This window comes from Xenopus laevis, chromosome 9_10L (assembly GCF_017654675.1).
Source record: "Xenopus laevis strain J_2021 chromosome 9_10L, Xenopus_laevis_v10.1, whole genome shotgun sequence".
Lineage (NCBI taxonomy): Eukaryota > Metazoa > Chordata > Amphibia > Anura > Pipidae > Xenopus > Xenopus laevis.
The window spans coordinates 112,237,698-112,244,122 of record NC_054387.1 but is presented as its reverse complement, the minus strand read 5'-3'; positions in this window follow the sequence as shown (position 1 = coordinate 112,244,122).

Sequence of the window (6,425 nt, the reverse complement as noted above, 5' to 3'; positions counted from 1 at the left end):
AACATGAGAACTAGGGGCAGATTTATCAAGGGTCGAAGTAAAAATTAAAATTTCGAATTTCAAAAAGTATCATGAATTGGCCCTTTAAGAATTTGAATTAGACTATTCGCCACTTTAAACCTGCCGAATTGCTGTTTTAGCCAATGGGGGATGTCCTGGGATCAATTTGGAGTTGTTTGCAGCCTTACTGAAAATCAAGTTCAATTCCAATTTGATTCGAGTTTGCAGGTTGATTCCATTCACTCGAGTTTAAAAAGTTAGATTTTTTTGATAAATTTGGATTGGTGTTTTTTTACTCGAATTTCAAATTCATTGGAGTCTATGGGAGTTTTTACAAACTCCCATGAACTCTAAATTCGAAACTTGATAAATCTGCTCCTTAGGTTTTTTTTTTACTAAACTCCGAATGCCAAAAAAAAAAAAAAATAATCGTGTTTCTTTAGATCCAAATTTTTTGTGGAAAAAAAACAACAATTTTTTTCGGGATTTTTTATACCCCAAGGATTGAAAAAGTCTGAATCCGGTATTACAGACATGCCGAGGTTGGATATAAGTTCAATGGGAGAAGTTCAAATATTTTTCGTTCACCGCTGGGTTTCGGGTTTTTGGGTGGAAAATCTGAAAAATGTGTACTATTAGTATTTTCAAGATTTTTTCCCACAAACAAAATTTTTGGGAAAGTGTATTAATAAATAAGGCAAAAAAACATGTGCAGAGTTTTTTTCAGAAAATATTGAGATAAATTTGGACTTTGATAAATAACTCCATTGGTGTCAGGGTTTGAGACCCATAGTAACCAAATGTCAAAAAATGCATCCTCTTGAAAGATAGACTGCTTTATAGAATGGCAACGTTTTGTTAACTGACTCTTTCCAGTCATCCAATGGGTCTGTTCCATTTAAATAGGATACATTTCCTGGCATGATAAAGCATCTCCTGAAGAAATATCCTACTCTCTTTGCCCGTAACAATGCCCGTAGTTAATCCAAGTAGTTTGGTGGCTGGATTAGTTTCTATGTACAAGACCATGATTTTGGAAATGAAGGCAAATATCTGTATCCAATACTCCTTAAAGAGGAACTATCGCAAAAATGAAAATGTAATATAAGCTCAGCATACTTAATTAAGAAATTTTCTGAATACAATGAATAAAAAATTCTGTACTCTTTCTGAAATAATCAAGTTTATCTTCACTATCCCTCTCTCAGCATCTGTTTCTCTTCATTCTCTCTTCTTGCAGCAGTTGGGTGTCAAATAATCTAATATATCTTATAGGGGGGGCTCCTTTTGCCTAGAAGATATATTAGAGCTCACTCTATTAAAATCACCAGACATCATGTCTCTCAACATCCAGGATTTGTGCAAAAGGCGATTATTTAGTTAGATTTTGTTTGCACTGGAATCAGTTATTTGAGTGAGCTCTAATACAGTACATCTGCTAAAAAAAGGAAGTCCCCCTAAGACAAATTTCCTCAACCAAACATTTTTCCTGCCGCATACACTCATGCTGTGAGTCATTGACAGATTTAACGTATTTCAAATTTGTAATGTGGAGCTGAAGAAAAGCATGGCTGAGTTGTTTTTCTTGTTTGAACAAATGTTAAGTTGAATAGTTCATTGATGTCTACAAATTATAAGAAAAGGAGTTTTTTAACAATTTGTTGTCTTCTGCTGTTTTACCTTGGTCACATTGCTATGTTCTTATACTTTGTATGTAGCACACTTCTCAGTGGTAAGAGGTTACATGAAACAAAAGATGGTTCTTTAGATCAAGGACAGAGAAAGCTGGAAGCAAGAAAGCTTGTTAACAGCCTTTTTGCCTGAACTTTCAAAAATATGTTACTTTATTACCAGGCAGGCTTTCACAGAACTTTTTTGTATATTGGCATACCTCCCAACTGTCCACGGGACTGTTTCCGATTTTGACAGCTCTACCTGCAGTCCCGGTTTGTTACTGAAATGTCCCGAGTTTCTCTTTGATCTCCTGCACTGACGCCAGAAAAAGATGCAACGTTTATGAAACTTAATTAACTAAGAGGCTTTTTGGCAGGGAGCCAAGAATACTCAGCACCTGCACTTAGATACATTTTTAAGCATTTAAGATAAGCAAAGATACAATTGTAACTATTTTAGATCTTGGGAGAACTGAGAATCTTGGCAGAATCTTGGCGAAAATCTTGGCAGAATGTATCTTGGCAGAATCTTGGAGAATCTTGGCAGATTAAAGAGAAACCTTCGTTAGTAAAACTGTAATATTACATAAAACATGACCTGTTATGTATGGAAAGCCATTGTTGATATCTTCATAACCAGGACTTATCAGTAAATGTTTTCTGATGTACAAACAATAGTCTGGAAATATCACTGGCTGGTGAATGATGTTTACAGATAGATAGGACTTGGATGTCTCTTCTTAACCTTTGTATTATTTGTTTATTGTGTCCGCTCAACTGCAATGGATGTTTTTTTGTATGCTGAAATATTTGTTTTTATTGTGAAATTTTGCAGGCAGAATAACCTACAACAGTCTGCATTTTGAGCAGGGTATTAGCAAAACATTCTTGATATTTTTATATTAGATTTTGATCATGTGGATGGCTGTAAGTCATCAATCACACACCTCTGTCTCAGTTTCTTGTTATTAAAATGTTTTCATCCAATAAACATTGGAAAGCCAATAGCCCGTTATGATTCGATCATCCCTAATGGTGGGTTCAAGGGACCTCAAATGCCATTTGTAGTAGGTCCAAGGAACATCCAAATAATTGTGTCTTTTTAACAACAGCTGCATGTTTTAACAAGAAAACGGGATCAAAGAGGTACACCCGCTGCTACTGGGAACAAAATAGGACATCACAGAAAATTCCAACTGCCAGTCAGAAAGCAAGGATAGCATTTCAGGATCCAAGGATGAGTAGGTGAGCAGCAGCAGTGCCAAACATTTAATATTTACTCTATTCGTTACACCTAGTATGTTATTTATATATCTGGCATTTAGTATAATTGCATTTCTTCTTCATGAATGACACCTCTGAATGCAAGACTCCATTATCCCTGACTTTTCAAGTTTACTTGACCTGTTGCTTTAATCTATGTTGTATGATGATTAATGGTTATTGCATGTGGATAATTGTTACATAAAGTAAGCTTCATTTACCCTATGGGAGTAACATAACAGTCTCAGCCTTTTTTGCAGTGAGTGTTTTCATGACTTATAGTCTCAAAGATATGAAGGAAGACATGAGCTACTGTACCAGAAGGAGCCACGCAGATCCTGTAGAAATAGTGTATAACACTCACATCCATGTGGAGCCTTGGAACCCATAAAAGAGTTTCTTCTAATTAGAAAAAAAAATTTTCCCCCAAGTTTCGCTACGAAAATGATGCCCATAGACTCCCACGGGAGAAAAAAAAAAGGTTTGATGCCCATAGACTTTTAGTGCATTTCGGCAAATTGTCACCGTTTCGCGAATTTACAGTGAGGTGAAAGGGTCAGATTCGCCTATCACTAGCCACTGTTGGTATTATAAACATACATTAACCTGTACTGAACATTTAACAAGACTGCTCCACAAATACGGGCTGTGAGCTTCCGGTAGCGAAACCACAGATTTCAGCACAGAAACTGAGACTGACCACCTTAAAGAGTTTAAATTGCCACTTTGCTGCTTTTATTCAAACAAAACACAAATCTTCAGCCCGCTGGCTTCACATGGGGAAATCACATAAGCTTCACATAAACAGTCCCGCTTCTAACGCTCTCCCTGGTGTTTACTTTACTCACGGTTGCGGTTAGCCCTCACTGGCTTTCAGCAGACCACAAATCCCAGAATCCTCTCTGGGCACACTTGAGACACTCTTGTCTCCTGGCAATGGTTTCTCTGGTCTTCTTCCAGACCTTTGGAGCTCTCTCCAACTCAGGGGAATCACACTTTTGTTCCCAGGTGCTCACAAGCACTCCTTTACATGGCCCCTCACCCTCCTCCACCCTAGGAGGTCTCTATGGGGAAGCAGCAACAGCCCTGAGATGTTGCTCCACACCTCCTTTTAATTACCACATACCTGTAGTTAATTTCCTGTAACTGCCTTTAGATTGGCAGCTGCAAAACCCTAAGGGCAGGACTCCACGGACGATACCGGCGCGATCCAACGTGCTGCGCAAAAACGCAGACGGCACATCGGATGCGATGGAAATAAGGTAAGTAATTCTACTGTCGGATTGTCATATGCAGACTCTGCAACAACAATATAACTACTTACCTTATTTCCGTCGCATCCGACATGATGCCTGCGTTTTTGTGCAGCGCGCCGTATTGCGGCTACATCGTCCGTGGAGTCCTGCCCTTAGGCTAGAACTCTACTACGCATCTGGAGCCAGGGCCGCCATCAGGGGGGGACAGGGGGGACAAGCGTACCGGGCCCGGGCATGAAGGGGGGCCCGGCAGCGCTGCATTTTTTTGAAGATCCGGGCCCCCCTTACGAGCGCCCGAGCCGTACGTCTTGCCTCTTCAGTGCCGAATGCGGAAGTGCCGAAAAGCCGAAGCCGATGCGACGAAAAGACCCGAAGTCACGGAAAAAGCCGAAGTCCCGAAGTCACGAAGCGCCGAAAAGACCCGAAGTCACGAAAACAGCCGAAGCCGAAGTCCTGAAGCAGCGCAAAGACCCGAAGTCACGAAAACAGCCGAAGCCGAAGTCCTGAAGCGGTGAAAAGACCCGAAGTCACGAAAGGAGGCGAAGTTGAAGTACTGAAGCCATGAGTTCAATTCTACTGAACACCAGTTTGTGTTTTTTTTTTTTTTTAATCCCCTGGCCACCAATGTATTATTTTAATATTCTATAGGCCCCTGCCACCAATCTTTTTTTTTAAAACTTTTGTTTTTGGGGCCCCAATTTTTTTTTTAACTCGTAAGGGGCCCCTTGCCACCATTGTTTTTTTTTGGTTTTTTTTTTAAAAAAAAAATTAATTTTCTTTTTGGTGGCCCCAAATTTTTTTAACTTGTAAGGGGGCCCCTGCCACCAGTTTTTTTTTTTTTTCAAAAAAAAATTATTTTTTTTTTTAATTTTTTTTGGGGCCCCAATTTGTTTTTAACTTGTAAGGGGGCCCCTGCCACCATTTTTTTTTTTTTTTCAAAAAAATTTTTTTTTTGGGGCCCCAATTTGTTTTTAACTTATAAGGGGGCCCCTGCCGCCAATGTTTTTTTTTTTTTTTCAAAAAAAAATTAATTTTTTTTCAAATTTTTTTTTGGGGCCCCAATTTGTTTTTAACCCTGCCGCCAATGTTTTTTTTTTTTTCAAAAAAAAAATTAATTTTTTTTCAAATTTTTTTTTGGGGCCCCAATTTGTTTTTAACTTAGAAGGGGGCCCCTGCCGCCAATGTTTTTTTTTTTTTCAAAAAAAAAATTAATTTTTTTTCAAATTTTTTTTTGGGGCCCCAATTTGTTTTTAACTTAGAAGGGGGCCCCTGCCACCAATGTTTGTTTATTTTTTAGTTTTTTTTACATTTTTTTTTGTTGGGGCCCCAAGTTTTTTTTAACAGGGGGCCCCTGCCACCAATGTTTTTAAAAAAAAAAAAATTTTAATTTTTTTTTTTGGGGCCCCAATTTTTTTTATAAGGGGGCCCTGACCATCAATAGCTTTTTACAACTTGTGTGGGGGGGGGGTTACTTTTTTAGCGCTGATGTCTGTGTGGTCTTTTAACTGCGATGTGGGCGGGATATGGGGCGGAGCTTGGTCGTCAGTGTGGGCGGGGCCCAGGGGGCCCCAAAAATTTTGTTGTACGGGGCCCCGTGATTTCTAATGGCGGCCCTGTCTGGAGCCAACACGTCGCTATGTGACAAAACGCATGCGTCGTGTCAGATGTTCTAAAGAAACGCTGCGTTTTCATCTGACAGTCGTATAAATGTAGTTCTTACCTGCGATTTCTCCTTCAATACCTGTTTCTTTAGAACATCCGACACATCGCATGCGTTTTGTTGCATAATGACGTGTCGGCTCCAGACGTGCCGTGGAGTTCTAGCCTAACATGGAGCAAGGGATGGAAGCCCATCCTTCTCTCTTCCATCCACTCCAGGGACCCATAATCCAACTTTCACTAAGCTGGTTCACCACTTAAACAGCTTTACTAGCTGCAGCAATACACATTTCCCTGGAGTTTCTTATTTCACCAGCCTAATGCTGGTGAAATACACATGATATTGTGCACTTTTGACACACATATTTTACAGGACCCATTTACAAACATTATGTAAGGATATTGACATTCTCTGTAACACCCCTACTTTGTGCAGGATTCAGAAGGCACAAGCATCAAGGACACCAGGCTCTAGTGAGTTCTGTACATCCTAGTTGCTTATGACTGCCAGCACTGCCCATAAAGAGCAATTATTCAGTGTATGAGCTCATAGCATTCCTGCAGCAATTCTATT